This window comes from Corvus moneduloides, chromosome 3, assembly GCF_009650955.1.
Source record: "Corvus moneduloides isolate bCorMon1 chromosome 3, bCorMon1.pri, whole genome shotgun sequence".
Lineage (NCBI taxonomy): Eukaryota > Metazoa > Chordata > Aves > Passeriformes > Corvidae > Corvus > Corvus moneduloides.
Genome location: NC_045478.1, coordinates 50,361,618 through 50,387,489, shown reverse-complemented (window position 1 = coordinate 50,387,489; position 25,872 = coordinate 50,361,618). Strand labels below are relative to the sequence as shown.

At 38.5% G+C, this 25,872-nt stretch overlaps 1 long non-coding RNA gene across 5 annotated transcripts in view; it reads left to right on the top strand.

The window, feature by feature from the left end:
• The window catches only part of LOC116440596, a 78,647-nt gene that overhangs the window by 1,669 nt on the left and 51,106 nt on the right, over nucleotides 1–25,872 (top strand). The gene's annotated exons all lie outside the window — the stretch shown is intronic.

Sequence of the window (25,872 nt, the reverse complement as noted above, 5' to 3'; positions counted from 1 at the left end):
TGATGATCCTTGGGTCTCTTCCAACACAAAATACTCTGTGATTCTGATTATGGCTGACAAAAAAAAGAGAAAAAGATAACCTAGAACACTATGCATGATGGTGGTGAGATTTGAGAAAATCAGATGACTATGATTTTTAAAGATTTTGTCCTATTTTTTGATGCTGTTGACGAAACACTTTATGTTTGCTAAGCTTGGACATGCACATAGATACAGGAATATGCAAGGAATAGGCAAATCTACAAGAAAGTCAAAAGGAGACAAGTGTTATGAAAGAAATTGGCTTTCCCCTCCATGTTTCACATGTTTCTGAGATGCTCTTGAAGCACCTGAGCATTTTTGCTAGCCAGCCAAAGAAGCTTTGATCAACACCTTCCAAGCCCATCTGTGATTGTTCCTGTCCTCATGGTGCCCTCATGGGTGCTGGGAATGGTTCAGCCAGGCGTCCAGGCTGACAGCCATCAGAAATACATTTCATTTTCCAAAATAATTAGGGAATCTGTTTTGCAAATCTCACAGTGACTCCCAGATATTCACAAATCACAAAATTCTTGAGATTGCTTTTGGCAGTGCTGCTCTGGGTGAGGGTTTAATTTAGGTTTCTTTCTGCTGTAGACACATAACTCCTGGTTTTGTTGTCTCATGTATTTTTAGCTTCAAAAAACAGTTAAGTGTCTTCATCTTTTGCTAATCAGCGCCAGTGTTGTAAAAGGCTCAAGTTCCATATCTCTCCCAGCTGGCTAGTAAAACAAGGCACCAAAGTGGTACTATGTAAGGCTCTCAAAAAACAGTGCAAGGTGCCAAAGTGGTTCTGATGAAATTGAAAAGTACGTCTCTCAACATTCCTCCTTCAGAAGAACTGTCCTTATCTCCAGGTACGTAGATATTTGACCTGTTTGATCTGAGCACTCTTTCAAACATTTTGGCTTTCATACAACGGGAAAGTTTCTGAGACAGCTGATGGCCAATGGCTTGAACTGCATCTGGCAATAAGCTAGTAACCAGTGATCCTTCTAATCCTACATGCAAGAAGCATCTCTAAGGGCATGGTCAGAAGAGCAAATCAGCACAAAGGGATATAGCATGTTCATGGGGTCTTGGATATGCCATGAATACTGCTTGTGTGCATACCTCCACTCCACAGTGAGTGGGAAGATTTCTAGCAGTCCTGTCCATATAGTTCTCCTTGCCAGTGTGTTGTTACACCATATCTGGGCTTACCTCAGAGTTGTATGTTGTACCATATCCTCAGTAGGGGACAGAAATTGTATTCTGTGTAAATGTATTTCCTAAGAGGTTTCAAACTGTAATTGCAAGATTGTACATGGACAGACCACTCTGGAGAGGGGAGAGGGACAAAGAGGAATGCATCAAGGTCTGTTACATTTAGAAAGTTTCAGACTCCTTGTCAAAAGATTTTTAACAAATCACATTACTGATGTCTTTTAACCCTGCAAAAACATCCAACCACGTCAGACCTTGTACCTTATTGTCAACACCTCCCCAAAGAAAATAAAAAATTAAGGTGAAAAAAACCCATAATAGCTACTAATTACTCACCTCAGCATCTGGTTATCTGACATGATTTCTGCTCACTAGGACTGAAAGTCCTTTACTAGTCCTTATGCAGAGGTTGTAGATCTGGCTTTTGGTGGAGACAGGTCTGACAGGTGCCCAGGCCAGGACACTGCTCTTGGTGGGCAGCTGTTGCAGTGGGGATCCTGCAACATGCATATACCAAACCAGGAGTCCCGTGGAAAGGAAATATATATGGACAGACAGATTCTTGCTAGATGTTTCAGAGATGTTTATTTCTCCAGCCGCATGGCCGGAGCTCTGCCCAGGAACTGTTCCAGTCACAGGACCAAGGGTCCTTCTGCCCGCGCAGGGAACACAAACCAACCAATGGGAACGAGGCTGAGCAGGGGCAGGGAAGCCCCGTGTCTGTGCCCTCAGGGCCCCTCTCCCAGGGCTACACGGCGGGGGAGGGACCCCAACAGGCAGCACTCCTATCACTTATGCCTAGACTGGCTGTACACCTTCTTCCTCTCCCATGCCCTTTGACAGACCTAATTGTGACTAGCCCTGTCACAATAGTGTAGTGCTTAGCTTTGAGGCAAGTAAATGTCTCTCTTCCTTTATTAGTGGAAAAAACCTTGAAATTCTCCAAATATAGCCTTAACTAAGTCAAATTAATGAAGTCAAATTGCAGCAGGGCTTCAATATAAGTAGAAAAGATGCTGTGCTGACAGCCATTGCTGTGTTCACAGTACTGTAATTCTAAGTTTTCCCTTGTCCTCCAGGCTGGCCTAACCTGTATGGTGAACATGGAAGTCAACAAGGAAGTAATTATAATGCACAAGGCATGACAACTTCAAAGACAAAACTACCCTTTCTCAAAGGTTTCAGAGGCCAACAAACCCATAGTTTTCCTGATGAATTCTTTATTTTAAACATTGGTACTGAGCATCATTTTCTGGGCTTCCGGAAGAATTTAAAAACTGTTATCTGTAAAGGGAGAGAGAATCACTCTCACACATCCACTGCTATGTGCCCTTCAGTTATTTCATAGACTGCGTGGGATTCATTAATTTGTCTTGTGGATGGACTCACCTTAGTGAACTGCTCATTTCTTATTGCTTCCTGAGGCTCTAATGTTCTTAATCATGGGGACTATTAGACTGCTTGCAAGATGAAGAACCATCAAAGGTGCAATTTGCCAAATGTGGGGTTTAAAGAAAGAAATAGTATGTAGCCTGGAGAAAAATTACAGTGGTCCTTGGCACTGTGCAGAACCTTGAAAACCACCCAAAAATTAGATTTTTTCAGGCCTAAGTGTTATCTTTTCTGTCATTTCTCATCTAACACAGTTACTAACTGACTGAAGGGATATTCCAGACCATATGACCTCATGCTCTGTATACAAAGTAGGGGGAAGAAGGGAGGAATATTTGGAGTGACGGTGTTTGTCTTCCCAAGTCACTGTTACGCATGATGGGGCCCTGCTCTCCTGCACCGGCACATGGGAAGCAGTGAAGCAATTCCTTGGTTTGCTTTGCTTGTGTGTGCAGCTTTTGCTTTCCCTGTTAAACTGCCTTCATCTCAACCCGTGAGTTGAGATGAAAGTTTTACCCTTCTGATTCTGTCCCCAGTCCTGCTGGTGGGAGAGTGAATGCCTCTGTGGGGCTTGGCTGTTGACTGGGGTGAAACCATGGTAATCATAAACTGCAGGTGCTGTTTTGCAGATCCGAATTTTAGTGTTCTCACACACCACAGACAACAACTGCAATCTGCATTCACCAGTAAACATCACCTTTGATCTGGCAGAGTCTTTTAAATAACCTGCTTTATTCCTACTCATCATTCGAACTTATCTTTAGAAACCATTGTGTTTAATTTACTATTTTGCATGCTGCCAAAGCACCTAGAGGTTCTAGCTAAGGTTCAAGATATACAAATGAAGTTTTCCATTTCTCTGTCATATATGTGAAACATAGGCAGTTCTTTTGTTTTTGTTTTTTTTCTAAATGCATAGCTACAGATAAGTTAAATGGTAGCTAGAAACTGAATGGAAACTGTTTAGTTAGTTAGAAAAATTCAGAAAGTACTAGAGGGCTGTGGAAAGAGATGGAAACATGTAAACGAGAATATAGCAACAGAAGTAATTAAACTGGCACAAGAGAACTTGCAAGAGAGGTGGGAGGGGATGGAAATACAGATCTCAAGAGCATGGGTCGGAAGTTCCTCAGCTGGGAATAGTGAAGCCAGATTTGGAAAACAGTGCTGGTGTCCAGTGTTTATGAAGACATGCAGCTGCTTCTGCTTTGGATGAACCTTTTATGCAGCTGCTGGCTCTGCTTAGGAATGTCCTCTGCCTCTGGGGCCATATGATACATATCAGTGTTGGGAAGAGATAGAGCACTAGCAAGCCTTTAATTCCATCCTAAACTGTGCTGTCACACAGGATGAAGAGAAACATTTTGTGTTTGAATAATAATTTAAACTACATATTTTTTATGTTTGTTTAATTAATTAAAGATTCCTTGTTTTTTCTGTTCATCCCTACTCACTTTTCCAAAAATCTTTTAACAGTAGGTAGGACTGTAAACAGGTACAGTTAAAATCACATAGAAGCAATAGTTTCCTGGGTAAATATTAATCCAGCAGGAACTAAAAAAAAAAAAAAAAAGATGATTAAGGTAATTCTTAAAGCCAGTGCTCTTGGACGGGTGATATAAAATCACTTCATTTTTATGCCAGATATTAGTATTTGGGACCTGGATGGTCCTACCAAAGAAGAGAATGTGGTGGAAAAACAAGGGAGTCTGTAACACTGAAACTTAAAGTGCTGGGTTTGCTTTAGTTGCTGCTCCTGAGAGGATGTGAGAGATGGAGGTTGTGACATGCTCTGCTTTCCCCCCAGCTCTGAGTTGCTGATGGCAGTAAGATTGATGCAGCTTTGCTTAGAAGACAGAAGTTCACATCTCTTTTGAGCAGGTTTTGGTCTATGCAGACACCCCAGTAATGCTTGGATTAAATCTCAGTAGCGCTTTTCTGAGTCCCTCTGTTCTTCGTGCAGTAGGTGCAACAGCAGCGGGGGTACTTTGAGTGATGCCTCACATTGAATAAAAGAAGGATGGACTGGACTTCGTAAAGGCAAGAGACAGAGGATACAGAAGGCAGGTGAAGTGAAAAGAAGAATGGCAGAAATGAACCAGGCTTTGTGCTCTACAAAGGGAGAAAGGACTTTTATTCGGTTGGAGTCAAGTTGGAGTTGATGAAGGAAATGCAACTGAATTTAAGAGTTCAAGAATGTCTGCTCACTGATTAGCCCTTTGTGGTGTGCATACTTTTCCAGATTCAACACCACTGAGTGTACTACTAAATGCTGAATACCTGTAAAAAATAAGTCTTGACATCTGTTTAGGAAGAAGATTCCCATTTTCCCAGTGTTGTGTCATATTATTCATAGGGTTGTAAACTATCAGCATAATGGGCTTTACATTTTACTTTTTGTGTTGTAGGAAATTATCTATGGTCAATCAAATGCTTCTGATTTTACAGGTGAAGGATATGATACCATTTAAAGCTTTTCAGACATTGTGATATGAACCTTGTATGCAAATTCTTATAGAGACAAAGCAAAAATAAAGATATTTTTAACTTTTAATGGCTCTGTACATGTAGTGTAATAAACAATGTAGTCAAACAAGACCAATATTGCAAGTATTAGACTCCTGTAAAGCAGATGGAGCTGTGATACCTGAAAAGTGAAAAAAATGTCAGTTTCATAGTTATAGTTCTGCCCAGTGCTTTCTAGTAGCAGAAATATTTCCAGGAAAAATAAAATAAATATTTCACAGAAATACAAGAACATAAACATGCAAATTATATTCATATGCCTGCAGCCAAATATGCCAGCATTTTGTGACAATACTATTTAACCACTATGGATATTTTTCCTCATCACACCATCTTTAGAGTGTTCAAACTCAAGCATATACAATTGTGATGCTTAAAACTTCATGAAGTTGTTCACCAATAAGTAGACATTTAGTTTTTATTAAAGCTTATGCCCCCATTAGCAAGTGTGCAGTCCTGGCAAAAAGGGTGTGTGGAATGAACAGAGAGCTGAACACCAGGTGTCTGTGCCACACATTTTTGTAGTGGGAGTTACTTAGAATTAGCTGTGTCTAATCCTGTGGATCAATTTGCATTGTAATTTAAAAAGAAGGAGAGGAAATCCTGAAGAAAACATTTTGTCTTGGCTTCATCCAACCCCAAATTTAGTTCAGCTACTCTGAGTCTGCTGTGATACAAAAAAAAATTATTCATTGTAGCTCAGGATGGACAAGCTATGCCTTAAAAAATGCACTAACATGCTAATGTAGATTCATCCTGTTTTACTGAGCATTTGAAAATTTGTTTCACATGACACAAGAAGCAAAGTTTAATTTCTGTCAGTTAAATCCTTAAAGCTCAGATAAGAAAATTCCGTCCCACTGCAGGTGTAACAAAGCTGTCGTGCATACAGGGCATGTAAGACAAGTTCCAGATAATAGTATTGATGGCTGAAGTCCCAAGAAAGCTAGGCATGCCTTCTAAAGGTGAAGATGTGCCATGCTCTGAATAATCTGGTCTCATTTACAGTGCTGGTTTGTTCTTCATGGTAATTACTCTGAGGTTAGAGGTCTGGTCTCTAGAGATGACTGCAGTTTAATGATGTTTGGTTGCCAGTGAGTTATCTTCTAAAACTCAGCACAAGAATACAAAAATATGACTTTTTTTCCACTTCATGGGAAAGAAATCATAGAATAATTTATGTTTGAATGGATCTCAGAAGGTCATCTGGACTAAACTTTTTCGAAGCAGGGCTAACTTCAACTGTCTTCAATGAGAACTAGCACATGTAATCACAGGGCTTCCTCCAGTAGTTTAAAGAAGTATTTTCCCATTTACTTGTCTTTACTGAGCACTCTATAGCAGATGCCTACCCTCATATCCACTTGTTGACCTTGCCTCTGATCCGAGGTCATAAGCTTGCCCTCTGTCTCTCAGCCATTCCATAGTTTTGCCTTTTCAAATTACTCCTCTGTTCGTGTTTCATGGTTTTCACTGTGTCATTTTACGTTTCTTATAAAACATTTTGTCTCCAGCTCTTTACTACTGCAGGCAAAAGCAATGAGAGTTGGAGCAAAGAGCTTCTGACTTTGTGTGCTGGAGATGCACAGAGGCCAAGTCATTACCCTCTTTTTCTGCCATGCTCAGAGAGCAATAAACAGGCAAGACATTGAAATTATCAGCAGAGAAGAAAAAAAGTAATCAGAGACTACAAAATCTTGATGTGTATGTGATTGGAATGCAATGGAACTTTCCATTTTTAGCCAGAAAGTAAAGTTTGTTTGTTGCTCTATACTTGTGGAATTATTTGAAGTAGTGTGAAAGGAATGAAACAAAGACATAAAATATAGCTTCAAGAGAAGAAAAGGATATTTAATGAAGTTCAGGGAACAAGATTATGTATTTTGAGTGCTTCTCTAAAGATAATTCCAGGGAGATTAATATATATATATATGGAATATCTACATTTGTGTATTATTAAATAGCTGTTCATCAGAGAAGTTCTGTCAGAAAAGTGTGAATTTTCTTAACAATTTTTCCTTATTCCCAATTTTCATCACCATTCCCTGGGTAGACAATAGGGAAGAGGGTGCAAAAGTATTCTTGCATCCATGCTGTATACACATGACAGTATCGTATATGCTCAAAACAAGTTGCAGGGATATGGGGAACCATTCCATTTTCCTTATGAAAAATCCTGATCTTCCTGAAGTTAGTAGAATTCAAGGAATTAGAAATTCACTCATTTACATGATGATGCAGTGAGGTGTTTATATTATGTTGCCTTATCAGTTTTTGGAGGTATTCTTGTAAATATACATCATGTGTGGTCTTTCAAAACAAAGCTTCTCTTTTTTATCAAAACCCCGAGATTAAAAAATTTCTTCTCTTTGCATCTTTTATGATGAAGTAAACAAGGAAACAGCAGAAATTATTTTGTAGCTCCATTAATTGGAGTGTGATTTCTCCAGCACATTGCCTTCATAAATGGGGTTGGGGTTCATTGTTTAAATGACTATATGGAAAAATACGTCTTTTTCCAGGGCATCTCATCCCCAATAACAAATACTTCCTCTATTTACAGCAAATTAACAGTTCTGTAATAAAAAGAAGTTTGTATACCAAGGACTATGTGTTTATTTTTCAGTTTTCAGTAGTTCTTCATGTCTGTTTTGAAGCCAGACTCTGGGAATTGGACACTGAAATCTTCAAGTCAAATGCATGCTAAAACAGGACAGCCTGCATAACAAATTAGGCAAGAAAAATACATGGCTATCCCTTGGCTTAAGAGGCAATTAAAACCACTTTCGTGGATAAATAGCCTGTAATTGTTATGGCAGTCAGGAAGATCCAGTAAGGAGTTTATGTAGCTAAAAGTTAAACAGGAATCAAGTCATCTCTAAGGAGAAAGACAGGAGGAGAGCTGAAGAAAACTTCTGTCTCAGAGACCATTTCACTTCCAGACAATTTTTCCTTTTACATGAAAATTAAAAAGTGTTCATGGCTTTAGCAACAGGCTTTTGGTTGTTTTGTGTGTGTGTGTGTGTCTGTGTGTGTGTCTTTTCATATGATAATGCAGAGATTCTATGGCAACCATTGAAAATGAAGGCCTGGAAACAAAAGCTGCAGCAGCAGAGGATCAGTACATATTCACTATGCCTGCAGGAATAACAGCAGAGACTCCCTCTTCAGAAAGGTACCTGATGGCAGCCTGCAAAAGGGATGGCTTTGTTTTAACTCAGGCACAGTTAACTCACTCTACAGTTAGTGCCAGGACTCCATTACTCCCAAGTTTCACTATAGGTTTCTGGGGTTTTTTTCCACACAAAACCATATCTACAGTAGATGTGCAGTTAATAAGGGGTTAATCTCATCATACTTTGGGTGTGAACAATAGAAATGGGAGACAGAAAAAAAGAGGCTTAGCAGCCAAATGCTGCTAAATTCCTCATGACTGGTTACAGTCTCAAAAAGAATTCACATATAAATAATGTAAGGAGGATTAGGCCTATATAGGACTGTTGCCGTGTGAAATAAATGCTTAATTGCAGGTTATGAGTAATCACTCATCTGTTGGTCCAAAAAAGGGTTTGTCATCTGAGAAAATGGAGATATGAAATATCAAGCATAGTTTTTTGCAGAACAGCAAATTACTGTTTTGGTGATTGTGCTTTCCAGCAAAGATGAAGCAGCAGTCTATGTCGTGTCGCATAAAGTGATAATACAGACATGAAAGAGCTTGTAGGACAAGCTACTATAAGTATTCCTGTTATTGACTGCAGGAAGAAATGTAAGTTCATTCAAGCCTGACTTTGGAATAAAGCAAACCAGAAGTTTTTAAAATGAGAACATAAAAAGTAAAAAATAAGTTTAAGAGCAAATGAAAAAAACAACCTTTCTATTTGCTCTGTAATGTCACCATTTTTGTACTACTTAGTTTAGAAACCATCAAAATGAAGTGATACACTGAACTGGTGATCACAGGTGGTCTTGTTATTCTTGTTTCAAACATTTTCTTTTTCCCTAACAATATTACAGTTTTTTAGTAAATTATTTTATTTAAGAAGTCTAGTAAATTTTTTTAAAAATCATGGCAAGGAAAAATTTTGCTAAAGAACATGATGATATATTCTCTGTTGGAAGTAATACTGTGACATCATTAGTATGAGTTTCCAACAGAATGCTGTATTACCAGATCTATGAGATTTAGAATTATATGCCAGTTGTTGAAAAGTATTGGTGTAGATAATTTTCCTGTCACTGTTTTGCAAAACTACTGTATTTACAAATAAGTGAATAAACTCCCAGTGGATGAGGCCCAGGCTTCCAAATCAAAGCCAGATTCATGGATAAATTCTTTCGAAAACTTCAGGCCCACTTACATAGAATCCAGGTGAAAAGAGACAAGAAAGAGTTGAAGGCTGAAATTGTAAAGAACAGTTGTGTAAATAACAAGGTTCCATTATCAAGGAAGGATGGTTCACACATGCAGATTTATTCCTCAAATCTTACCAGTTTATCTAAATATTTATTTTGCTCATACTGATATGCTCTTAGACTTTCATGTGAGTCCTGTAAATGGGTACAACATACACTCTTTTGCTCTTGTTTGTGTGATTGTTTTTTGTTCTGGATGCAAGTTGGCTCCAGCCTGTTATCCCTTCACAGAAAGTTGATCACATAGCACTCTAAAAGCACAAGGGCTCCAACAACCCAGGTTTCTTTGCATGCCTCAATAACCTGAGCTCACCCTCTCCAAATACCTCCTTTCCACTCAAAATGTCTTTTGCTTTGCAAAGAATTGGAAACAAGCAAACAAACATGTATGTTTTATAAAGTTTCCAGAATAATTTCTAATTCTATTTTTAACAACAACAACAAAAAAATGTAGACTTAGTAAAACCATAAAACTTCCCGTATTTCCCTGAGTAATTTTTCTGCTCACTCTCAATCTGTCTTTGAACTTAGGGAAAGTCTCTAGCTGTTTGATCTTCCTCTTCCCACAAACTGGCCTTCAGACACTGAAGACACTCCCTTTTCCTGACCCTTCCTAATGACAGGGGATCAGAAGGTGTTGAAGAATTCAATAGAAAAGAATTGCACCAGACCGAAACTCAAGGTGCAAAAAACATTGAGACTGATGACTAGCTGTAAAATATTGTATGTTTTTCCTTCAAAGAAGTCAAGGTTTGAATAGCAGCTTGTGGAAATTCCACTTTTTCCCTCTTCCTTTTCTCATGTCAGATACTGGATTTCCCCAAATAACTTTCTGAAACACAAAAGCAGAAATGATGAGTGGGGATTTGTGAAGAATTCTGACACAAATATAAAAAAATATTGTTGCTCATTTATTAGCAAAGAGTATATTGTGTATTCCCCTGCCTGTGATTCCCCAACAGACTTGGACTTAAAACACTTAGTTAAACTGCTAAGTTAAAATAGAATGTCCAAAATATTTCACTGCAATTTAATAGAAGATTACTGCTCCTTTACCAGTAACAGCAGATATGAACACTGTCATGTCACAAAACATTTTAATTTCAGTCTTGCTCTTTATTCCATTGGAGTAGATTACATGTCTGCTGAGTTAAATGGACCTTATGAAGCAATGTGGACTTGATATAATTTTCATGTAAATGTGATGAATATGGTAAAACCAGTCATGCCATGTCTGGTCTGTGGTAACTGGATATGAGCATAAAAGCCTCAGCTCAAGTCCCTGGACAGAGAAAGGTACCTACTGTCACTGGGGCTGCTCAAGGATGCATGGAATTATATTCTTCTTAGGTGCTATTTCTTGGCCCAAAAGCATATGTTTTCTCTGGTCGTTGCGGGCAACTTGTGCCAGTCCACCTTTGAAATGGCATAGTGTGTCTCAGAGAGAACTAGATTACTTACTTTTCAGTACCTTATAATAAAACAGATCAAAGACCGTCAGAGAACATTCCTGGGCACTGTAACTCAGTCCTCTATACTGCTAAAATCCTGCCACAGCAAAAGACATAGTTTGGGCTCACAACCATTAATATACCCAAAATAAAACTTGGGCATAATTTGGCAATTATTAGCAGCTGAAAGCAATTCCAACAAGTGTTTGGACACCACCACTTTATTTTGGTGGGTAATAGGGTTTAATTTAATTTTAAAAGGCATTTTGCTGGGCTAAGGGGAAGAGACAATATATGAAGCAGCTTATTGAATCCTGTGTTTAGTTTTGGGCCCCTCATTACAAGGAAGATATTGAGGTACTGCAGTGTGTCCAGAGAAGGGCAATGGAACTGGGGAAGAGTTAGGAGCATGTCTTATGTGAAGCGTGTTGTATGTCTGGAGAAAAAGCAGCTCTGGAGGAACTTCATTGCTCTCTCCCAGGTACCTGAGAAAAGGCTGTAGTGAGATGGGGATCAGTGTCTTTTCCCTCATAACAAGAGATATGACAAGAACAAACAGAGTCAAATTGTGCCAAAGAAGGTTTAGATTGGATATTAGGAAAAATTTCTTCATGGAAAGGGTTGCCAAGAATTGAAACAGGCTGCCCAGAGAAGTGATGGAGTCATCATCCCCGTAAGTATTTAAAAGATGCAAAGCTGTGGCACTTAGGGACTTGGGAATGGTGGGCTTGTCAGTGCTGGGTTAATGCTTGGACTCAGTGTTCTTAAAGGTCTTTTCCAACGTCAGTGGTTCTATGATTCTACGAAGAGGAGAGAGAAGGGAAAATCCACTATACATGGAAACAACAAAGCTGAGAAGCACTTCTATTTAGCAAAAAGTGACAAAAGAATAATGAAGAGAAAGGGAGAAGTAAAACTACCCTATTCAAGTGTTATAATGGTTAGTCTCCACTTTATGTGAGATATCGCCATCAGGCATTCTGTCATATGAGGAAATTAAGACACTAACATTAAAGAAACAGGACCTGATACTCTTTAAGAGAGCAACATCCCTATTCAGAAGAGAAAATCCACTCTGTTCACATCAGAAGTTGAGAGGCCAACAGTTGATTCAAAGGGATGGTGATCATGATGATAAAAATTATAAAAATATTTGATGATACATAAAAGTATTTTTTTCATGAAACAGTGCAAACAATACAAACCAACCACCATAAAAACAAGGAAAAAAATTGCTGAAAACCACACCCCTATTACACAAATGTGGCATAGTATAACATGCTTTATGCTTTGTTTTTAAAACAGCAAAACAATACCTCTTGGACCAGATGAAAGGTAAGGAGTGAAAGAGGTACTCGTGGTGCTCTGGCATGACTGAGGAAGGTTGAAAACATTTTGGCTTTGACCCCGTCTGTATGAGTCATTTGAGACTCTCTGTATCACTGCACCTTGGATACCAGGGCAAAGAGGCAGAAGGTCATAAAAATGCATTGTGACCTTTTTTACAGGCAGTGTGGTTGGAAACACTATCCTGATCCATTACTGAATGAAAGCTTTCTAGCCAAAACTTGTCTATTGACCTAGAAATGTTAGTTTGAAAGACTTTAAAAAAACCCTTTTAGATAATTATATCTTCTGGCTAATAGAAATAAAAACATATTCACTTTTCCCCCTTAACCTGTGTATTTTTGTTTAATGTATTGAATGTGCCATGTCTGTAGGCATCTTGGACTAGTATTCAAAATTCCCATCAGTTAAAGCAACATCTTTGGGAGGATTTATTGCTCAGGTAAATTAACCTGTTGTTTTGGGCTTTTTCCCCCCAATATTCAGAGGGATATACAGGCTGAAACCAATGTGCTGATGTCCATTTTGTGTGTATATCTAACTTTCATTGACACGGTATTCTGTGAAACTGTATTCTTTTATAAAAAGAAAAAAAAAGAAAAAAAAAGAGGGGTAAATGGCAAAAACCCTGTGCCCATAGGTACAGGCTCAGATTTGTGTTTTCACAGGACTGGATGTTCTCTTCACATGATACTTCATTTGATAAAAATGTGTGCATGTGCTTAACTTTAGGAATGAACATATTTCTCTTCAGGTAGGAATTTTCAGCCACTCAATGTTAAGCATGTGTTTAAATGCTCTACTGCATGAGGTCCATCATGATGTTTTCTTGAAAGCACCTTTTGGCACAGATTTAATTCTAGACATCTTATTCTAGAACCGAAATGTGGACATTTTCTCCTACAGTCAAATGGCACTGACTTTCTCATGATGAATCCCTGGCCTATTGAAAATTGCAGCTGATTCTACGAACTAAGTTGCTTCAGCTTTTCACTTCATATTTTAAGGACCAAAATGGGTGAAAAGGCAAAGTAGAGAAAATAGAAATCTCATGGCTCTGTTTTAGCCCAATTCTCTGTGCCTGTGAGTTTAAGTTAATTCTATAATGGAAAGAAATAGAATTTGCATGGTAAATATTTGCAAGGTCTAAGTATGTTTCACTATTTCATTGTGTTTCATTGGCTTCCCATCAGTAAGTAAAAACAATTGTCAAGTTACCTCGTGTGCTTTCTTGACAAAAATCACATTACATTAATATCAGTATTAGGAGACATTCACGAAAATGTGTAGGGAACACACCGGCAAGTGTGTCGCAGTTAGAGGTGATAACAGTAAGTATCAGAAAAAAAACAGGTTGAGTCTCAGGTCCCTTCTTGAGTTTGCTGTTTTGGTGGATAAAAAGTTCTTTGCCAGCAAACGTGGTGTGGCTGTTGCTGAGAATAAAATACAAATCTATGAAGGTAGCTGTGACTCCTCACAGCAATATTGTAACTCTGGCACTGTCCACAGAGCATATGAGAGAAAACTCGTTCCCTGTGAATGCTCATACAAGCAGAGTGTTTGGAAAAAGAGGCATGAGCATAAATGAGCCAATTAATTGTTTAAATTCAAATTAATACTTTGCAGACCCTTTTTCTTCCAGAGTTTTCACAGCTCTGAATAACACTGTTCTAATGACAAGGTTTCCCATTTTTATGCTCTTGTAATTAATCTCTCCAGTACACATGTCATGACAGAAAAGATCCCTGTGGATTATTTTTTTATCTCTTATGTCTATTTCTGGAACCTGAAAAAAATGTACCAGCCATTACATATCTCTTTTAGAAATGGAAGCTTTGAATTTCGTCACTACCTTTTAATGATCAGCCCTTTGGAGAAAGAGGTTTTGGAAGAGAACCATTATAAAATATAGTACAAAATACAATTCTAGCTTGCTCTATAGATTGGAATGGGGGGTATTCTGTTAGAAGAAACACGTTGCCAGATTTTACTGATCATCTCTTTTAATGTATATTCACATCTTTTCATATTCCCTGGCACTGAAAATGTTATGCAGAGAATGCAGGAGAAATTTTAGATTTGACGTGATCCATTATTCTGATTGCCGGTAAGTGGGGAGACACTGTGGAGACTGAAAACTCCTTTCTAGCAGAAAGCTGGAGACTCATATAAAGTAAAACAAAAAAAAATATGTGCTAGTTTTGTCTGGGGTAGAGTTAATTTTCTTTGTAGTAACTGGTGTGAGTTTATGTTTTGGATTTGTGCTGAAAACACTGTTGATAATACAGAGATGTTTCTATTATTGCTGAGCAGGGCTTACACAGAGCCAAGGCCTTTTCGGACACCACCCCACCAGCGAGGGGGCTGGTGGTGTACAAGGAGTTGGGATAGACACAGCGGGGACAGGTGACCCCAACTGACCACAGGGACATTTCATTCCATATGGCATCATGCTGAGCATTTAAAGCTGGGGGAAGAACAAGGAAGGGGGATGTGCAGAGTTATGGTGTTTGTCTTCCTAAGTCATGGTTACACATGATAGAGCCCTGCTTTCCTGGGGATGGCTGAACACCTGCCTGCCCATGGGAAGTGGTGAATGAATTCTTTGTTTTGTTTTGCTTGTGTGTGTGTGGCTTTTACTTCACCTGTTAAACTGCCTTTATCTCAACACACAAATATTTTTCACTTTTACTATTCCAGTTCTCTCCCTGATTCCACTGCTGAGGGTGTGAGTGAGCAGCTGTGTGGTGCTTAGTTGCCAGCTGGGGTTAAACCACAACAAAATACAGTAACTGAACGTGGAAAGAAAGAAAGAAACCCTAAAGAACATGAAGAGAACTGTGAGAATATGGCCTTAACTAACTCAGTCTCCACTAACATCAGCGGCTTTCAGTGTTTTTAAATTTATTTTAATGAGATTTGGACTGGATGGCAGAGGGTAAATACATTGAACTATGAATTAAGTTGATACACAGTTGTGTTAATAGGTAATTGTATGTAGAGGTTGACTCTGTGTCTAGAAGACAGAGAGGGACCAGTTACCAGACTAGCAGAAGTAGAAGCAAAACTTCAACTGCAAAGTATTTGCAGGGGTTTATTGAAAGTTTGCCTGGATAGAACAGGAGGTTTTTGAGAGGTTCCACTTTACCTGCACACCAACCAATTATAGAAAGCTGTTACTCAAAGTGGACAAATCCTGGTTTTGTACATCATGTTAATAAGCAGCATTTGATACTGAATATGTCCTTATGAGATTTACCCAGCTTATATCAAAGTGACTCCATTACCAGGCATTTCTAATATTCAGGAAAATTGTTCCTTGATAAGAAAGTATTGATTGCTGTGTGTTTTGTTACCTAGAGTCCTCCCTAAAATACAAAGTAATAGTGAGCAGAAAATGTAAATACAGTACTAGCTCTATTTTAACAAGGTGCATCTTTGGCCTGTTTAGCTCTCATGAATTGGAAGGCAGGTCTTTAAGAAATACCTTTTAAATTATTCTTTGGAACTTTTCCAAAATATTTTGTCTTATCTTGCAGTGACTTAATTTCTTTGGTTTACCTGGACATCAAGGATTGCTATAATCTGCTAGTTATAATCCACTGATTGCAACACAGAGTTTTGAGGTAAATTTTATGTTATTTTTCATTAGTCACTTCCCAGGTACTATTAAATTATTTTATATTGGTAGTGAGGATATACAGAAAAACAACTTCAATCTTCCAGAAGGATTTTTATTATGAATGTTTTTTAATGGAAGATGTCATATTAGGAAATTTTTATTGACAGAATTCAGTCAACTAGTATTAGCCTAATTAATGTCTGCTGGTGCATGTCTGAGTATGTATGTGTACTTCGACTAACCTTTGCATGTCCAGGGAAGTTCCCATGAAGTCTAGACATGCTCACATTTCTGCAAAAGAGAGAAGTCTGGCAAAGAAGCCCTCATATTTGTCTTTTCAGCACTCCCTGGTCCCAATGCTAACCTTCACGGGCAGCTTACAAGAAGCCCATCCTCTTCACTGGGGAACTGGGATGACCATTTGCCCCTATCCCTCACAGGTGTAGTAACTCATAGGTGCTCTTTCAGCACTCTTCCTTTGCCCATGAGAGGCGCTGGACCTGTCGGAAGCGTAAAATGTCTTGACATTTGTTCCTTAATATAGCTCAGCCTCATAGAAGCCTGGCATGTGGCTTGCTGTGCTAAACAGACCACATTTCCTTCAAACACTTTCATTTCTGTAATCCTGGGTGTGTGATGTGCTGCCCTGAAGGAAGCTTACCACTGCTGCCTTGCTTCCAGTCGATCTGCAGTGGCAAAACACCTTCCACAAGAGAGGCTTCAAGGGAGGGTTAGGTTAAAGGTGTGGGTTAGTGAAAGAGCCACTTTTTAAAGGATGTGCTGTCAGGCTGTTCAGACGTTGCTTCAAAGCTGGGGAACTTTCTCAATAATGGGGAGATGGGAATACCATGCAGGAAAATTTGGGTGACCTGGATAGCAGGTGAGATGGAAATTTGCATTATGGTAGACAAAGTCATGCACTGAAGAATTACCAAGGCTCTGGTGTGTCAGCAGTGGTAAATTAGGGAAGAAGAGAAAATGGGTGCTTGAGTCAGCTGCAGGATGGCTATAAAACAGCCCTGGAAAGAGTCAATGGCAATCCTAGAAAGAAAGTTGGAGAAAGCTTTTCCACTCAAGGTAAGAAAGTATGACTGCACTGTGCAGGACCCCAAGGAAGTAATAATCTAAATATTCTACATGGTTTTAGTCAGCCAAGCTCCAGCAGGATAAGCTGAAATGGGAATATGTGTAAAGAGGAGATAATTTATCTGAAAAGTGGAATACCCATGTTACAATCAAAGTCTAAAATAACATGGTCTCACCAAGTGAAAGCTTCCCATCAGTAGGTTCAAAGTGGGTAAAACACAGTGGGGAAAAAAGAACAATTTAAGGTAAATGACAGTTCTGGCACAACACCAAATAATTATAAATATGCAAGAATTCCTTTCATTGTAGTAGAGAAGCAGCTGAACTGACTCCAGCAGTGCTGCACACCAAAATGAGCTCAAACCAAACAACTTGAGCATTTCTTCACAACACATCAACAGGGTCTGTGGGAATCCTTCCCATATTCTGCTCTGAAGAAACAGTCTTCATGAGCTCAAAAATCAGTTAAATTTATACATGGGAGAAAAAAATCCCAATGAGTTCTATAAAACAGCTTTTAGTGGAGGAGATCACCAAGCTGGGAACAAAGTAGGGAGTCCTTGATCTAAGAAGCTGTGAAAGTTTCAGGGGTTGTTGTTACATGCTTATCCCATTGTCATTTTCTTCCATGGACATTCATTTCTGATTGCAGTTTTCAGTGTGTTTTCAGTAGTTTCTCATAAAGCAAAAACTAATCAAAGAAAGAAACAATGGACGCAACACGACCCCTCTGTCAATCTTCCCCCCAAAAAAAAAAACCACCAAAAAGTCCATAACCCCCTGGGCTGTTTTCTTTGTACTAAATATAAATGCATGGGATTTTTGGCATGATCTTTCCTGCCTGTAGCCTCGAGAAAACAGAAATATCCATCAACATGGTAGACAGTGACTTCAGTGTGAAAGGACAGGCTGTTTTAAAACATGTGATAAGAAGAGCAGAAAGCAGTAGGCTTTGTCATCTGAGAAAGTGTAGTTCAGAGGGCATCTGAGATGCAGTGGAATAAGACAAGATGAAGCAGTATATCATGAAATTGCCAGTTTTCAAGGACTGAAAATTGAGAGCTGTAGCAGAAATTGTTTTGGTACCTTTGCTGCAGAAGTGACCACCACAACACCACAATTGAGTGTGCTCTTGGATGAGATTTGTGCATGTGAAAGGGTAGCTGGAAGTCTGTTCGGTAACATGAGCAGGTGATAAGTCTCTGTAACAAATGTCCCTTGTCCCTAGGGGATACCTATCCATTTCTGTATAACCTGTAGTTCTTGTTCAAGAACAGAGTACAAAATTGAATCTTTCAGGAGGTTTTGGGGTGTTGGTTTTTTTTTTCCCTTCTCTATTTCCTTTTTTTTTTCCCTCTGGTAAGGGGGGCTAATTATTTCTGTACTACATCAGAGTGGGATACTCATATTTCTGTCTCCCAAGTACTCTGCCTCCAGCAGTGATTGGCTATTATTATCAGCACCCCAAAAAAATAAAGAGAAAAGAAATTTTACATGAACAATTGGAGAATAACTTGCTTCTGGAAAAATGTTCCTCTTTTCTCTCTGTAATTGGAAAAATCTCTTGTGCAATTTATATATTACTGTTCTCTACTGTAATTTTGGATATTTTAGTTATTTATGCAATAAATATTCTTTCTTATTGGAAACTATTTGCTTTAACATTAGACAAAAATGTAGCAAGAGTATCCATGCTTGGCTCACTACTTACTAGTTATGAATGTTTTTCACTGCTCGTTGCAAGGACATATTCCACTGTATGAGTTGAGAAGAAAATTCTGATTGCCTCTCTGGTCTCCACTGCCTCAGCCTCTGTCCACTCTCATGAGGCTTTATCTTTTTATTTCTTCTCAGAGAGTCCTGACCTTCATGTCTTTGTTAATTTTTTTATACCTAAGCACTGATCATGTCTTGTCTACAGCTGCAGTAATTTCTGGAGTGAGTTAGAGAGTCAAGTCCAAGTGAAGTAGCACCACTTCCTTAATGCAGCAGCATCTGTTTTTCTCTTTGTTTTTGTCCTTTCTGTGCTTTGCAATACTTAAAGCTCTACATGTTAAGCTGACTTTCACTACTGATAGAGAAAAAAATCTTCACTGAACTGCCTATTGTCAAGCCCAAGTCCATTTTAATAGCTCGAGGCAGCAGATGTGAAATTTTTGCCCACAATTAAACTGTGAGAACAAGGAGCATGCTGGCTGCATCCTGACTTCATGCCAGGATCCCTGTCCTCCCTAAAAACGGAACCTGGAAGCCATGAAGCCAGGTCTGAGGCTGGAAGGAAAGGGGACCTCAGGGAGTACACAACTCTTCCCAGCCTATGAGGTGTTCAAGCAGCACGAATGGTTTCAGCACTGGCATCAGGTGCCCTCTTCCCTTATGCTGAAAACTAAAACTGCCTGGGCTCCAACTGCCTCTAGAATGTTTCTTGTCATAGGACTTTGCAAGACTGAGGGGGAGAATAAGAAAGGAAAATGGAAACAGGAGGATACAAGTGTTAGCAGCAGAGCTGGCTGAAGAGTCCTGCGGCTGTCAGAGGAGATTTTGATCCCAATGATTGCATAAGGCTTGCAGCAGAATTTCTTGTCTTTGCTGTGGATGCCATCACTTGTTCCTCATGTCATTATCACAGGAATCATAAGATACATTTGAAAATGTACATTAACATATGTTGTTACATGGCTTTGGTTTTGAAAATTAACTCCTTTTAACTTTGCTTGATTCGTTCTGTTTGGAGATTTTTTCATATGTAAACTTTAAGTAACATATGTTCTTCAGATAGCATACTTTTTTATCAAGCTACTATGGTTACTGACTATTCTGATAATGACAGCATCCTGAGTGGGTAAACCTATTATTATTCTAAAAATTTCAAGGTACCATATTTTTTCTTAATTATAATGCAGATATATTTATTTATGAGTAAGTGCTTAAAATTTTAAGTTTTTAAATTATGGTATTTGTTCTCTTAATAAATATTTTTAATAAAACTGCCCAGATTTCAGTAAATATTGGAGCTTTCATTTAAAGATATTCTCTGCTCCTGAGTTCTTTATTAAAAAGTAATGTCCTTTTTTACAATTACTTTTGAATAAAAATATACTGCATGCAGGTCCCATCCCATGTTTTCTGACCCATGTTTGTGTCTGCAAATCACAAAGTGGAAGGTCTTATGGATTTTTTTTCTTCTTTTTTGTTTTTCAACATTTACAGTGATTTCCACTCACAGAGTATTGTGTATTCTCTCTGGAGTGCAATACAGGATGTTGTCTTTTACATCATTTGCAATATCATTCATTATTAGACTCATATTCAATTAGCAGTTATTTTGCTTATGTAGGAATTATTTATATTAAGTAATTATGCACGGTGTTCATAAATAGCAAAATATTCTGAAAAGTCACACTATCTTTTTTTTCTTCTACAAATTTATTTCACCTGTGAAAAGCTAATCTCAGATTCAAATGTTTCTTTTTCCTTTGTTTGTTTTATATCTATTAATGTCTTCTTCCTCCTTTTACTTTTTTATAACAACATTGGCTCAAGAATGACTACTGAAATTTAATATAAATATGAAAAACATGCCTATTAGATTTAAACATAAATTACCTCATTCTATCCCTGGCCTGTGGTCCCTTTTCCTTTAGCCTGCTGTGTTTCTCTGAATGTATTCATTTTTGGAACAGCTAATTACCATACCAGATTCTCATTTAAAATGTAAGAGCTTTCAAACAAAATGAGTTCCATATTCAGACATGAACAGCAAAGCGCATCTGGATGGCAGAGCCAAATGAGAGATGTGCAACAGCACAAGTCTAGACCACAGGTTTTTGAGAAAAACTAATTGATTCTTCTCTCCTGTCTCCAATCTGAGCATGGCAGCTGTATTGTGCCCTGCACTGCGGATGTGTGACACAGTGCAAAGGTTGACACAATGCTGGGAAAGCAGAAGAAAAGTGAATGGGACTGTAAAACTCCCTCTTTTGGCTCAGTGGGGAGTCTTCAGAGTTTACTTCAGCAGAGAGGAACTCATTTTGAGTTTTCCTTAAACAAAGCGACACAGTAAGAGGAGCAAAACTGCCTCCTCTCTCTTTGTGTGCATCTGTTTTTACTTTAATCACTCTTAGCATGAATATTGTAAGGTTTCTCATCCCATGAATATAAACAAATCTGGTACTCTCCTTTCTTCCTACAGGATTTTGAGCAGTTCTCCAATATTTTTGTATTAATGTCTGCATGTGTCAATCCATTATTCAATTGCTCCCACAAACCACCTGTGTACACAGGCACACATACACTTTCAGCAGATAATCACAGAAGTAATTAAAAGCTACAGGAAACTCAGTTACTCTGTCCAAATAGCTGTAGGCACTTTCATAATTTTCACTTACAGCCTTTTATGCCAATGACATTTTATTTCACCATCACATCTCTAGTATCTATGGCCCTACATTGCCCTTCTACTAATCTGCAGTCCCCATTATCACAGATAAAAGATCTTTTGTGTCTTGAGAAACATATAGCAGTCAGTCTCAAAGGATACCTATTATTTCAGTAGGACTTTTTATTAGTGTGCCTTTTTGTTAGTTTTTTAAAGCATGATGAGCAATTATAAAACAAATCTCTCATCTCTGGAAAATGTAGGTTTATCTTGGAAAACTATACTGAAAACAGTATACGAATGGTCATGTGTGTACTTTTTCAATGCAAAGAGCTACACGTTATTTTTAGAATCCCTAGTCCAGTTTGCTAAGTCTTGTTAGATTAGCCAGGTGAAAGAATCATGTTGTCACTACAGAAGGTGTTGATTTGTTGACCCATTCAGTATTACCCAGCATCCTAGCCCCAGAAGCACAGAAATTCAGGTGAGAAGTAGTGTAGGCCCCCCAAAGCTTTAAGTTGCTCCTCAGTAAGCAAGGAAGTCACTACATGTCTGCCACAGATCATTATTAGCCCTCAAACATGATTTCATTATCTACCTACAGTGTAACTGCTAAGCTCACCACAAGTTGGAAGTCACCCAAAGAGCAATGATTCTAATAGGAATGAACTAAATTATAATCACCAGTTAATGTGACAGTGATCTACAGAGATTATTTTGCTGTTACAAAAATAAAAACCAAACCAAAACAAAAAAAGCCCAACCAACCAACCAAAAAAACCCCAAACAAATAAAACTCCCAAAGCAACTAAACAGACAAACAAAAAAAAAAAACCAGCCAAAAAAGCCCCACCACATTTGTGAGAAATCAAATGCATGCACCAGGTATCTCTCAGGACTCCTCTTGCCCACTGTTACCCACGTGCTCAAGTGCTTGGGTGTCTCAGCGCAAATGGTGACAAATCTTGCTACTGAAGTATCACTGAAAGACTTAGGGTAAAGCAAGAACCTCTTTGACAATTTTTGACATCAAAGAAATGTTTTTTCTCACCAAAGTATTCCTCAGATTGTTTCTCTTTGTCTCTGAATAGCATCAGCTGTGGACTTTGTGGGGGCACAAATGATGTAAAGATACAGGGCTAAGGGCTTGATTGCCTGTGGTGTTTAATTGTTAGCACCCTCCCCTGCAGTTTTGATCTGCATCAAGCAGCACTCTCACAGGCAGTGGTCAGGCATGAACAGGAAATAAATCAAGGGATATTTCCAATGGACAGTGGGATGCAGAGGAGACCAAGGCAACCGCACCCTGGCACCAAACCTATGGGCCAGCAGACAGTACCCCAATCTCTTTTTTTGATAGGATAATTGCAGACAAAGCATACTCTGAGGGTGCAGATTTTAGTGTGAGCTAACCATCGGGTCATTTGAAGAGATTACCTTTTGTCCATCAAAGCAGCTGGGACATAGTGAAGCTGAAAGCCTTGGCATGGATCTGACTCTACTGCTGCCCTTGGCGCCCTACTCCCCACCTGCCCAGGCTCCCTGTCACTCTCAGCTCCTCTTCTCCACTCTGCAACTGGGCAGGAGACTAATTTGGCTGAAACTGGAGAGGCACAGATGGTACCAGGGTACTGTCTCCAAACATACCAGCTGTTGTAAACCTTGGAGTTTTTGTCAGCATCTCCAAAATGGCTCTGTTAATCGTCTGTGCAGTGGGAAGGGAAAGAGAGGTGAGAGACTCTGATTTCTCAAGTTCTTAGTATTATGTCAGTGAAACTTTTTTCCCCTTAGTATTTAAAAAATAGGTATTCAGTAGACTCCCAAGTTCCCAGCAGTTTTCCACTGAGCTACAGCAGCATGTTAAAAGGAACTTACTGAAAGGTAACCTTAGAATAAAAAAAGAACTGGCATTTTCTTGGTGTTAAAATGGGTGGAATGATTCATCAGGAAAGAAAATATGTGGCAAAAAGTGAGGTCTTTCTAAGACATCTGGTGTTTGTAAACAATGAGATAGAGTAATCAGAAAGCAAAGACAAAGCTTTTCCCAGCTTTGAAAGCCCATTTATTCCACTGGGTATGGTTACTGCTCCCTCCCCTATTCCTTGTATCCTCTGTTTTTGAGGAACAATAGTTTATATAACATTCAGAGTTCAGTCTGAGTAATGAAAAAATTAATTTTGTCCAAAATTAATACTGATTTAAGAAGAAAACAAATTAAAAAGCATATACGTTTCAATTTTGACTCAATTAAGTAAAAATTTTTTAATATTTTTACAGTTACCCCTCACATTAAATATATAATAGAAGATCAGATTAAGGATTGTAGGTGTCTCAAGGCAAGGAAGTTTTATTTTTCGTCTCATACTGTCCAAGACTTTGCTCTTGTCTACATTCCTGAGGTATATCATGGGTCATAGATCCAAAAGTTGTTTCTACTGTTATTATAAGTAGATTACAAAACCTCATCTAGAAAGTAAAGAATGTATGACATGCATTGTTAACTCCTACTACACATGCATCTAATCAGCTAAGCATATATTTCTATATATCCTGGTGTATACACAGTTAAAATGTAACTTTATTGTAACAGAAAAAAACAAACAAACAGTAAAATTAATTCTCCATCCTGGATGAGCATATTTTACTTTCTTTCTGTGAAAATAATAAGCAATAGGAAAAGGTAGCATTTTAATATCTCATTTTTGTCATACTTGAATAGCAGAAATATTACTTTCCTCTCCCCTACTAATGATGGATCAGTCACTCATCTCATAAGTATGCAAAATTCCAAGAAATTCAGTATGTTCTCTGTAATAATTGATTTGCCAGTCCTTTTAAATACAAACTACTTTATCTGTCTAACCATGCATGCATCCATCCATCTTTTTGTTATGTTTTATTCCTTAGTTGCTATATTTTGTGTAGCTTCTAAAAACACAGAAGACGCAAAAGAACAAATTTGTTTACAAATCATCTCCAGGAAAACCTTCTACTAGGATTTCATATCAAGTGCCAATAAGAATCTGTAAAAGTCAGAAGTTCACAGGCATTAGAATCTTTGTTATTAATGGGTGCTTGGGGTCAGGTTCAGCTAATGCTAAGGGATCCTTCTCCTGGGAATGAACTTCTTCAGTTGTTTGGCCTTCTTCCCCAGCTAACAGATAGTTTTACGAGCAAATATTGTTGCATTATCTATCTCTGAAATTACACCCTGACAATGTTAAAAGGATATGGTGATCTCAGGCCCTGTAAATCCCAGTGCTAACCTGCTACACTCACTGGTTGGCCTGGGACTGCTGTAGGATATAAAGAAAGCTGGCAGTTGGACTAAAAGGCAACTGGTAGGGCCTGAGCAGACTGAGAAATTTTGGCCTTGATTATCTGTTTTCTTGCCAATCTTCAATGAGCATAATGCTGTTGCCGTGTCCCAGAAACTTTTCTTTAGCCTTTTGTGAGAACAGTCAAGCAGCTTTTTAGCCTCCTTTGAGGAAAACTGGAGGAGTGGATAAAGTGTATGGAAAAACAATGCTCAGACACTTTCAGAGAATATCAGGAGTGCTGTTAAAAATGCCTGTTTCCTGGAATCAGTATGTTTTATTTGGTAGATGCTGGAACACAGCAGTATAAATACTCACATTTTCCTCTGGGTAGATACCATCAGGAAAGCAAAATGTAAGTGGAAAAAAGTGAAAGTAAAATTTATTTCTGAAACAGGTATCCTTGTCTTTGGTGGTCTGCCTGCATGTTGCAACTCCTGGCACGGAAAATTGAAAATTAACTAAACCATTCTATATGCACAAATAAATTCCATGGATGTTCACTTAGGTTTAAAAACCCCAAATTTTATATGTACTCCTAATTCTGATGGGGATGTATGGTAGAAAATGATACCAAGTTACATAAACCCCAAACTGAATGACCTCTACACTCCCCAGAGATAAATAACCAAAGACCAAAACACAAAACAGCAAAAGCCAAAAGAAAACACAGGACAGTAATCACAAAATGTTTTGTAGAGGTTTTTATTTATTACACAGAAGTTGGAAGCACAGGACATTCCACTAGAAACTCTTTCTAAGAGATTTCTAGTGTGATTTCCTAAATCCATGAAGTATGGCTAAAATTCTACATGCCATAGGGCTTTCCTGTCTTATGGTTTACATGAGTAGGTATTCTAACAGTCTGTGATAAGTACATGCTAACCACAGGGATGAGTCACACAGAGGAAATTAATTCGTCATTAATGAATATGAATTCACTCGAGAGGCATCTTAGCCATTGAGATGGGTTAAAATGTGTCTGTGTTGCCAACGAGGAAATACACAAGAAGTAGGCATGGGAATATTGCCCATATTTTTCTGGCTCTAGAAAGTTCTTACAGAAGACCTACACTTACTTCTGTGTTAAACATTTCAGATGCAGCCAGTTGG